General features: G+C 40.4%; 1 protein-coding gene across 2 annotated transcripts in view; it reads right to left on the bottom strand.

The window, feature by feature from the left end:
• Nucleotides 1–12,387, bottom strand: part of LOC149200370 (peptide chain release factor APG3, chloroplastic-like) — a 388,882-nt gene that overhangs the window by 18,798 nt on the left and 357,697 nt on the right. The gene's annotated exons all lie outside the window — the stretch shown is intronic.

Raw genomic sequence — 12,387 nt, 5'->3', positions numbered from 1 at the left:
TCTTTCAAGAAAATAATGCCATCAATCCCGAAGCTCATATAAAGAAGTTCAACACCTTTGTTTAGAGATATGTTCATGCCACTGCTTACAACCATGAGGATGTTAGAATGAGACCGTTTGTTCTTTCATTAGAAGATGATGCATTACATTGGTTTCCTGACAAAGCAGATAATGCTTTTGACTCTTTAAGAGCCCTCATCGATGCATTCAAAGATAAATTTGGGGATAAATGAGAAGGAAAATAATTGGTCAAAGAGCTTAATACTATTAAGAAAAGGGAAAATGAAACAGTTGAGGGATTCAATCAAAGATTTAATGGGCTTCTAAAGGATATGAGTCGAGACTACAGGCCTCCTGACAAGACAATTTTAGAACAGTATCTTGAAGCCTTCAATGTTGACACTCAATATGAGATTAGGCGTGCCAAGCCTGTTACTTTAGCCTCTGCCCAGAGTACAACTGAAGAATTAGAAAAAAAATAAGAAAGCTTCAGGTAAGTCAGAGATTCAGGTTTTGAAAGAGGTCTGGTCAAGAATAAAGAAAAATAAATTAAGGAAGAAGAGCAAGACTCAATTAAAGAATTAACTCGAATAATTAAGGAAATGAAAATTGAGCATGCTAGAACAATAAGTGATATGCAGAATAAGCTAATTCAGATGGAAATAAATCAAATGCAGAATATGCAGCCTAGAAATAACAATAATAGCAAAAGCAACAACAATCCATGACCATCAAGAAATCCCCTTGCTGAGCAGAGAACTCCAGATCCCTTAGAATCTGCAAATATAGTGTCCCACTCCTTTTTCGGACCTTGTCAAAGTTTCCACAATGAAGAATCTTGTGCTATCGTGAAAAACATAAGTAATAAGTTTACAACTGCTACAAATCAAATCAATATGTTCGGAAAATAATTTCATTTTCCTTTAAAGGATTGGATGGAATTTATGGAAAATAGCCATAGTGTTGAAACTCTTAACTTGAGCAATGTCGAGAATGACAGTGAAGATTGGCTTGAAGATCAATCCGCACAATACATAGAAGAAGTGATTCCCGATATTTCAATGACTAATTCAAATTTCGATTTAGGGGAATGGAACAACCATGTAAAAATATGCGTGCCTATCAGTAAGATCATCAAAAATACGATTCAAAAGCCCATGATCACTGAGGATGTCAAAACTCCTCAAGAAGAGGTTCCTAAAGTTGAGCACCAGGCTCTTTCAACTTCTGTTCCATGTAGTGATTGTGTCAAAAACGAGGAAGCTTCAGAAAATATGTCTCCTCCCAAGGACCCTTTAGGAGAACCTGTTGTGATGCAATCTAGCATTGGAAATTATGTTGTCCTTTCTGACCCTATAGACTTTCCAAAGGATAAAGAAGAGTCTAAGGGGTAGATTTGGCATATGAGTTTTGATGGTGCCCGCTCAAAGCCAGGCAAATGGGCCGGAATTGTTTTAACCTCACCTTCAGGGCATGTGTTTAAGTTTGCTTTCCTGTTAGAGTTTGAAGCAACTAACAATATAGCTGAATATGAATCTTTATTGCTGGGCCTTGAAATAGCCAAGGACCTCAAAATAAAATCATTAAGTGTGAAAAGAGACTCTGATCTTATCATCAAGCAGGTCAAGGGTATATTCTCATGTAAAAGTAACAAAATAAAGTACTGAAACATTGTATGGGATACTATTGAGCTATTTGATGCATTTGGTCTCCAAATTATTCCTAGAGAAGAAAATAGTCAAGCAGATGAGCTTGCTGTAGCCGCCTCTACTTTCCAAATATCTGATAGTTTAATAAAGGATAAGGCCAAAATGGAAGTCATTTTTAGACCGTTAGTCCCGGATAATGTAGAACATTGGCAAGTGTTTGATGATGAGAAACAAATTGTCCGTTTTCTTAATCACTTGGACGAGTTTGAAAATTTCCAAACTTGTTCCAAGGAAGAAGGGTCTGATTTTAAAGGTAAAGATGTGATAAATCCTACTTTTGGAAATATGGTGGCCATGGAACAACTCTTTGATAGAAATGATGCCACCAAAAGGGTTGATGAAAAGAAGATGGATCCTGGTGAATTCATTGAAGTAAACATTGGTTTTCTTGAAAACCCAAAAATGGTTAAAATTGGTAAAGGAACTTCTAAGGAAGAGAAGGAAAATTTGATTGATTTGCTCATTGAGTATCGAGATGTCTTGGCCTTTTCTTATGATGTGGTCAAAGGTTATTAAAACGATGTTATTGAACATACCAATCCTTTAAAAGATGAATATGCCAAACCATTTAAGCAGACACTTAGGAAAATCAATCCGAAGCTGGCCCCTCGTTCAGAAAGAGTTACAAAAAATGGTTGCTGCTGGTATCATTAGACAGACTCGACATTCCTCCTGGTGTTCAAATTTGGCGATTGTTAGGAAGAAGAATGGTACTATTAGGCTATGTGTCGATTTAGAAATTCTTAACTTGGCTTGTAAAAAAGATAATTATCCTTTGCCTAACATGGAAAATATGCTACAAAGAATAACCGGGTTCGGTATGATGTCATTATTAGACAAATTTTCTGGTTATAATCAAGTTTGGGTTAAGGAAGAAGATCGTCATAAGGCTACCTTCACCACACCTTGGGGTACGATTGAATATCTCAGAATGCATTTTGGGTTAAAAAATGCAGAGAATACTTTTCAAAGGGCTATGGATTATGCTTTTAAGGGATTAATTGGCAAAATCCTTGAGATATACCAAGATGACCTCACTGTTTCTCCAAAGATATTAAGGCTCATATCAACCATCTTAGGCAAGTTTTTGACAAGTGTCGAGAATTTGGCATATCATTAAACCCTGCCAAATCTGTTCCATGCAGGATTTTGTAGGGGCCATTTTGCAGCAAAGGCCATGGACCACAAGATTTTGTGTGCAGGATATTATTGGCCCATCATTTTCTCAGATGTGAATAAATTTGTCAGAAATTGTCAAGAATGCCAACTTTTCACAGGAAAGCAGAAATTAGCAGCCTTGCCTCTTCAGCCAGTTGTAGCAGAAGCCCCTTTTCAACAATGGGGGTTGGATTTCATTGGTAAATTTAGCCAAAATTCTAGTAATGGTTATTCATGGATTTTGACTGCAACAGATTACTTTACGAAGTGGGTTGAGGCCATTCCAACAAAGCATGCCACTGAGAAGGTTGTCATGGACTTTCTTGAGAATCATATTATCACTCGATTTGGTGTTCCAGCCAAAATTACGACTGACAACGCCAAAGCTTTCAACTCTTCTGAGTTTTCTTCTTTCTGCTTCAAGTATGGCATTATTCTATCTCATTCTTCAAATTATTATCCCCAAGGAAATGGTCTTGTTGAATCAAGTAACAAAAATTTGATCACCATCATTAAAAAAATTGTGGGGGATAATAAGCGATCATGGGACAGTAAGATCAAGTATGCATTATGGGCAGACAAGATCACGAAGAAAAGAGCTACTGGGAAAAGTCCTTTTGAGCTTGTTTATTGTTAATTTTAGGTATGTTCTATGCTTAGAGCAATTTATTTCAATTTTCACAGTTAGCTCACTATCTTTTCCAGATTAGCAATCACATCAGCATTAAAGTAAACTGCAGATAGAACATAAACATAAATCGCAGAAGACAAGCCAAGACAAGAGGACACAAGATGTGGCGCTAGCCAGGGACAAACCCCAATGTGGGGAAACCCTTGATCAATTCTTCTTATATGTTCTTCAATAGTTCAGCAGAAAGAGAGAGAGAGTACATTTACAACATAAGTCAACACTTTGACTTATAATAGCATAGATCATCTCTAAGAAGATGATACATGAGGTAGTTGAACTCAGTTGAAGACATGCTGCTTGAACTGATTCTCCAAGGTGACTCCATCACCTATTATTGTGCTGCACCTCACTGTGCTGCATCGTGCTGCATCGTGCTGCATCCATCATCACTACGCTGGACCTTGTTATGCTTAATCATGACTGTACCCATCACTGTACTGCATCTCATTGTAGCATTTAATATCACTGTACTATACTAGCAAGTGTTGCACACAACATGCTACACTTTACTTTGTCATGATGCCCATCTTTGTGTTGTAGCATTTCACATCATGCTGCCCCTTATCACAATGTTGTCACTGCTCATACTGTTGTACCATAATTGCTTGTTGTCCCATGCAAACACCATGTCCTTGCTGTCCCATGATCCATCTACCTTTGCTGCACCATGTGACCTTGCTGTCCCATCTTCCTTTCCTGCACCATGAGACCTTGTTGTCCCATCTTCCTTTGTTGCACCATGAGACCTTGCTGTCCCATCTATCTTGCTGCTAACACACCATACAAACGCTGTTGTTTGTCACTTCATTACTGCTGTAATTTCTGGGACTAGTTAGGGCACGAAATAGTCCCTAATTGTCCTCAAATCTGGTCCAGGATTGCCCTTATGAAATGCGGCCTAGGCAAGTGTAAACCCTCTGCCTCCACGCTGAAGATGAGGGTATAACATGACCCCAAAACAACCCACGTTGTCCCATGTATCTTTGTTGTAGCTTACGGCCCACACAACAAACCAAAACAACCCTCCTCTGCCTCAGCCCTCTAGGAAGATATGTCGGCCCTCCTAACAACAACTTGGCCTTCACATATGACCCTAAAATAGCCTCCAAAAACCCACGTTGTTCGATCTTCCTTACTGCGAATAGGGCATTATAGATTTGTGTATTTGGGCAGCGTGAATAGGTCTTCTTCACCGTGCTATGTCTCTCCTTTAGGCAGCATAGAGGGCAGGTTGGGCAGCGTATAGAATCAGGGGTCTTCTCCCTTGGACTGCGGCTAGATCTTCCACTTTAGGACTGCGGCTAGGGTGTCCTTTAGGACTGCGACTAGGCCATCCTTTAGGATTGCGGTTAGGGCATCCTTCTCCTAGATTTCTCTTCCACTAAAACCCAAAGCGAGTGGAGAGAAAATCAAGAGAGAAGTGTGTGTGAAATGACTCTCAAGTCATCTCCTTTTATACTAAAATGTTGAGCAAATGGGGGGATTATTTGGTTGCTGGCCAACCTTGACGAATTGTCTTATAACACAAATAAATTCATAACTCCATGAATACTTATCGAAATCGGATGATCTTTAGATCAATCCTACACCTCTTGATGAGGGGGATCCAAGAAAAAATATCAGCTGCCATAAATAAGATGCTGGATTTAAGATGACCCACATGGAGTTTGGCCCTAGTTGCCAATTTTAACACTCCCTCTCAACTAGGGAGAACTCCATCCACTAATCCATCTGCCAAACTGTACTATCTCTGCCAACATTGCCCTGCACTGCTTTGCTGAACCACGAAGAAGAAGAATTGATCGAGAATGTCTCATACCATTCTCTACTGACCCGAAGTCAGTTCCATATGAAAAGTGTGTCATACCACTCTTACTAATCCCAGACCAGTTTCATTGATCCCAGATCAATATCAAAAGAGAGTGTCTCAAACCACTCATACTGATCCCAGGTCAATGGAGGTCATCCTAGCATAGGGAGTACAGTAGATACAACGATGCGTCCATCGATAGTACTGCTATGGTCCTTAACCCCATTTCCCTACTCATTGGCTAGATGAGAGGTACTTCCACGAGTCCCAGACTGCATGGGTAGGATGCCTCGACAGGAGAACCAGTCATCCTGTCCATAAGTCGCCACGGGGTATCACAGGGGAAGGTTGAACCATTCACCCTATACACAATGCACCATTAGGGGAGGGTAAGTCGCCCTATGGTCACTTGTTGCTCCAAGAAGTACCCCAAGCCCCCTGAAGCTCCAGAGCTCAATGCATGCATCATGCAAGACCCTCATAAGAGGGTCTCTCAACAACTCCAAGTTGTTCGGGAAAGTCACAAATTTGACCTTTCCCTGGGGCTTCGACATAATGAGTCTCAATGCGATGGAGCCTTCTTGCTCATCGATGTACCATACCCCAGATAAGGTAGTATCTGATGTCTATATGCTGGAGCAATCATAGAATACGGGATTCCTCAACAATCGAATCCCCCCTAGTTGACACAGAAGACACAGAAGATCACAATGGTATCCATCATGTGTACAAACAACTTCACTGAAGAGTTTCCACAACTAGGCAAATTTACACGAGATCATACTTGTAGCTATGTATTCGGTCTCAGTGGTGCTTATAGCAACCGACTTCTGCTTCCTGCTCATCTAGGATATCGAAGCGGAACCCAAAGAGAACTAGCACTCAGAAGTGCTCTTGCGATCCTCCACACTGCCTGCCCAGTCAACATTCGAATAATCACGCAGCTTCACATTTCCGACAGTGTATCTCACTCTATGAGAGATTGTGTCCCGAAGATATCTCAAAAGATTCTTGGCACCAATCTAGTGAGGCTCAACCAAATATGAGCCCAACATGCTAATTGCAAAACATATATCTGAACGGAAGTTCACCAAGAACATCAATGCGAATGAGTTTATGAAACTCAGAGGCATTTCCCAAATCTGGGCCGGCATCACTACCACATAACTTCTGAAAGTTAAGCTCCATCGAGGTAGTCATGGGCTTGCAGTTTACCATTCCAAATCCGGAATCCAACTCCCTCTTACTTTTTCAACTGAGAGGGTCTGCACTTGTCAAAAAGAGGTCGTCGTCATAAGGTGCCAATGTGAGAGGTTTATCATCCACAACCTACAAGCAATGGTTTGGATCAGCTTCACTCCTAGTGAATCTCAGCTTCATCAGACAACTATCAATCCTCTCATATTAAGCCTGGGGTGTTTTGCCTCAAGCCATAGAGGGCTTTCTTCCACATGCATACATGAGATTCTCGATCATGAATATCAAACCCCTCGGGTTGTTCCAAACCTGTGGACCTGCTACATGAGGGGAATGGTCCCCTTATAAGATTTTCCTCCGGTACATCTTAGACATGTACCTTCATGCTCCTTTTGAATTCAGGCATCCCTATCACCATATGACTCACATCGGGTAGGGCCCCATAATAAGTAGACCTCTAATGGACCATCCTGCAACTTGATACAAACTGCCAACACTAAACTCAAAAAGCATCTTTGAAAATTCTATTTTCAAACACGTACCTTTCCATCGATGAATGCCACCCTGAAACCTTTGACTTCCACTGCTGAAATGGACACCAGGTTCTTCTTGCGATCAGGTACATAAAAGAGATTCTTGTAAATGAATCGAGTTACCCTCATTCAATTGAGGGGTAACATTCCCTACACCCTTTTCGGGACCGGTCGCATCGACTCCAAGTATAATTCCACGATTGTTTCCATATTTACCAAATTAGAAAGAGCACCCTTCTATCTGATGAAGTGCCTTGAAGCATTACAATCAATAAGCCAGATTCCCAAAGAGTCTGAAGGAGAGGTCCAATATAGGATAACGCTTCTTTATCTTATCTGAAACAATATTTGATTCTTCATACCTGGGGTTCCTTGCTTTCTTTGAAGAGTCGGTCGTTTCCTTGATGACCTGCATTACCTGCCATTCCTCTGATCATAGAAGATGTCCCTAGAATGATTGTTATCATCATCAAGTGATGCGTCCCTAACATTCGGACACTCCTTCGCATAATGGCCGAACTTATTACAAACAAGGCATCTGCTTTTCCTTCCACCCTTAGATCCAGACTTCCCATTGAAGTGATCTTTAGTTAGGCCATCAAAAACTTCCCCTGCGCCATTTTGATAATATTCTTTGCTTCGATTTCACCCTTGATGAATTTGAAGAGGGATGAGGAATCCACTGATCCTATTGTCCTTTTCCAACTGTCTTCGGTGATTGCTCTTTCACTCTTGCTTGGGATTTGTCTTCACCTCAGCTCCGATACCATGTTAATTTTAGGTATGTTCTATGCTTAGAGCAATTTATTTCAATTTTTGCAGTTAGCTCAATATCTTTTCTAGATTAGCAATCACATCAGCTTTATATTAAATTGCATATAGAACATAAACATAAATCGCAGAAGACAAGCCAAGACAAGAGGACATAAGATGTGGTGCTAGCCAGGGACAAACCCCAATGTGGGGAACCCTTGATCAATTCTTCTTATATGTTTTTCAATAGTTCGGCAAAGAGAGAGAGAAAGAGAGTACATTTACAATAGAAGTCAATGCTTTGACTTATAATAGCATAGATCATCTCTAAGAAGATGATACATGAGGTCGCTGAACTCAGTTGAAGACATGTTGCTTGAACTGATTCTCCAAGGTGACTCCATCACCTATCATTGTGCTGCACCTCATTGTGCTGCATCGTGCTGCACCCATCATCAATATGCTGGACCTCATTATGCTTAATCATGACTGTACCCATCACTGTACTGCATCTCATTGTAGCATTTAATATCACTGTACTATAGTAGCAAGTGTCGCACACAACATGCTACACTTTACTTTGTCATGATGCCCATTATTATGCTATAGCATTTCACATCATGCTACCCCTTATCACAATGTTGTCACTGCTCATACTGCTGCACCATGATTGCTTGTTGTCCCATGCAAGCACCATGTCCTTGCTGTCCCATCTTCCTTTTTTGCACCATGTGACCTTGCCGTCCCATATTCCTTTATTGCATCATGAGACCTTGTTGTCCCATCTTCCTTTGCTGCACCATGAGACCTTGCTGTCCCATCTATCTTGCTGCCAACACACCATACAAACGCTACTGTTTGTCACTTGATTACTGCTATAATTTCTGGGACTTGTTAGGGCACACAACAGTCCCTAATCGTCTTCAAATCTGGCCCAGAAATGCCCTTATGAAATGCGGCCTAGGCAAGTATAAACCCTTTGCATCCATGCTGAAGATGAAGGTATAACATGACACCAAAACAACCCACGCTGTCCCACGTATCTTTGTTGTAGCTTACAGCCCACACATCAAACCAAAACAACCCTCCTTTGCCTCGGCCCTCTAGGAAGATATCTCGACCCTCATAACGGCAACTCGACCTTCACATATGACCCTGAAATAGCCTCCAAAAACCCACGGTGTTCTGTCTTCCTTATTGCGGCTAGGGCATGATATATCTGCGTATTTGGGCAGCATGAATAGGTCTTCTTCACTGTGCTATGTCTCTCCTTTAGGCAACGTATTGGACAAGATGGGCAGCGTATAGAATCAGGGGTCTTCTCCCTTGGACTGCGGCTAGATCTTCCACTTTAGGACTACGGCTAGGGCATCCTTTAAGACTGCGGTTAGGGCATCCTTCTCCTAGATTTCTCTTCCACTAAAACCTGAAGCGAGTGGAGAGAAAATCAAGAGAGAACTGTGTGTGAAATGATTCTCAAGTCATCTCCTTTTATACTAAAACGTTGAGCACATGTGGGGGTTATTTGGTTGCTGACCTACCTTGACGAATTGTCTTATAACACAAATAAATTCATAACTCAATGAATACTTATCGGAATCGGATGATCTTTAGATCAATCCTACACCTCTCGATGAGAGGGATCCAAGAAAAATATCAGCTGCCATAAATAAGATGACCCACATGGAGTTTGGCCCTAGTTAACATTTTTAACATTTATGGTTTGGAGGTAACATTTCCTGTTCATCTCAAAGTTCTAGCTTATCAACTCCTTAAGATTTTATAGAGGAGAAAGATGCGGTACAGAAAATAATTGATCAGATTATGGAACTCGATGAGGCCCAAAGGAATCCTTTTGATAACATATGTTAGAGCTAGGCAAAAACTAAAGAAGGATTTGACAAGTCATCATGGAATAGGTCTCTATAGATTGGCGATATGGTATTATTGTGGGATCATAGAAATGAGAAACCCGACAATCATGGAAAGTTCGCTAGTCTATGGCTTGGGCCATATATTATTAGAGGAATCACTGGAGAAAATTCTTTCTATCTAAATACTTTGGAAGGCGATCTTGTAGAGATGCCAACAAATGGGCAGATGCTCAAACTATACTACATGGATGACATCTATGCCATGGGGCTTCCTTTGTACAGTATCTCTAACCCTACTTCTTTTTTATTCATGTCATCAGCAAGTTTTATTTCGTGCACTTAAGTTATATGTTCTTTATATTTTAATTTGTTAGTGTAGATTTTTACTATTCCAACAAATTTACTATATAAGATAAGATAAGATAAGATAATTTTATTAATGTCCAACAAATGACCAAAATAGGTCAATGGGACTGTCGGTTACAATGATTACATCATGCCAAGCTGGTGGACCAAACGGTCCCCTTTAACATTTCTTTTAAAAAGCAGAAAATACATCTATAATCTAAGTAAATGTAAATGTAGAAGCTAGAAGCTCTTGGCTTCGAAACAAAGAGCTGCGATGAAACAAAGAAGGAGAAGAAGAAAAGGGGGGAGGAGTCTCCTGTCCAGTTCCTACTCCTAACATCCGAGGCCAAGAGAAGAAAACTGAGAGAAGCTCGTCAATGTTTGCTGTCCTGTGGGCATACTAGTTTGTCGCTACTGTCGCCTAGAGGTTCTAGGGCGCCTCCCAGGGGTGGATCCAATCCTGAAGCGCTGGTGCAGTTTGGTGGGTCGCCCTCCCCCCGGGACGGCACTGATCTAGTCTCAATATCTGTGGGTCAGTCAATGGTTCTTTTGGTGCCCCGCGCTGATGGTAGCGCCCTAAAGAAGTCCATGATCTTTTGTGTGGTGTCCGATCTGGAGGGGGGCTGAAGAAAACGAGCTTGAACTCTGAAGGCCTCCTGGAGATAAAGTGCAAGGCATCTCGGATCAACATATCTGAGGAAGTTGGTCAAACTCTGAGAAGACCTGAAGAGACAATGGAAACGACCTCGAATCTCATAGTAAGCAGGGCATCTGAAGATGAAGTGTGGCTTTGTCTCTATCTCTTGTAAGTGGCAGAGCTGGCAAATCCTATCTGCCCTATCAATATGATGATCTGTCTCCACCCGGAGTTTGTGAGACCCAACTCTGAACTGCCTGAGGGGGATTCTAAGGGCATGCATCCAATGCTGGAATGTGTACTGGGGTCTGATGATGAGCCCATCCCTGATCTCCAGGCAATGCTCAACGTAGAAGGCCATTTTTGGACGCAGCCCATTGGGAGGATTGGTCCATGTAGTCTAAATGTATCGTCTGTAAATATCCTCCTTAATGATTTTATTCAGCTCTTGCTGATTGGGAAGGAGGTGGCCTGGAGCATTCAGAGAGTACTGAAAAGGAGGGATGGTCAATCTGGATTATCTATTTGATGAACTTCTGTTTTCTTGCATATAGGATTCTGGGATTCTCATGTTACTTCATGGAAACAACGTGTCCCCATATGGAGCCAGATGTTGCACACATTTTTTCAAAGTTCCAAGGAAGCAGTTGTACCATATTTTTCAAAGGACCAGAATCATCAACCATTAGCGTTTTGAGTCATTGTAAACCCTTTCTGCAAAATTTGTAATGTAAATGATACTAGTAAGACATTGTATGTATGTAATGACCTAGGTAAGCTTATTATTTTGGTGACGAATTTCATACTAAGAGGTTTTTACATTTCCTTGATTTATCTGTGTTTCTAAACACGGATGATCAACGAAGTTTTTCCCTCAAATCGCACCCCAAAGCTAGGGTGGAATTTATCATCAAAATCTTAGGTGAGTCCTAGTGTTTTAGTCGAGTCTTCTGTAAAAGTGATTTGAGAATAATTTAAGCTAATTGGCTAAATTGTTTTATTACAAGTCACTTGGTCTACTAGATCATATTGTGTCGCATAATTGGGTAAGTTATTTGAGGGTCTATAGCGAGCGAGTATTCCCCCTTTGAGGGTTGAATTAATAAAATCTTATGTAAAAAAAATATTTTAGTGCATGGTCCCTCATAATTAGACACCATGGCTAAAATATTTGGGAGTGAAAAAATAATTAATCCCCTCAATTGTCAATTAATTAATTTTTCTTGCAAAAATAAAATTAAATCTTAATCCAAAAAATCAATTAATTAGAGTTAAAAAATTAAATGTTAGAGAAATTAAATTCTCCAAGTAGAAAAATTCGTGGGTCTTAAAGAAATTACGTTTTGGAGGTCCCCCACCAAGGGAATATTGAAAATTTCAAGAAAAATTGGACCCTTGGACCTTGGTGGTTGAGTCAAAGTCAAATTTTTGAGGAAATAAGCTCAAAATAATTATTTTCTAGTTAATAAAATATGGTTTTAATGAGAAATTTGAAAATTCTTCAAAGAATAATTATTTCGACGACAAAGATTAAAAAAGATCATCAAAGATTTATTGACGATCGAGATTATTTTGACAGGGATTAAGCCAACTAGCCGTTATTTTCCACTTAGAGGATTTACCTATAAATTAGAGGTCATTTGTGTCTCAAGCCAATGAATCTTTGGCTAATGTAAC

The sequence above is a fragment of the Pinus tabuliformis genome, chromosome 2_1 (assembly GCF_031772625.1).
Source record: "Pinus tabuliformis cultivar Carrire ecotype Pingquan chromosome 2_1, CPIR1, whole genome shotgun sequence".
Lineage (NCBI taxonomy): Eukaryota > Viridiplantae > Streptophyta > Pinopsida > Pinales > Pinaceae > Pinus > Pinus tabuliformis.
The sequence above is the reverse complement of the archived record's forward strand: the minus strand, read 5'-3'. Positions and strand labels throughout refer to the sequence as shown.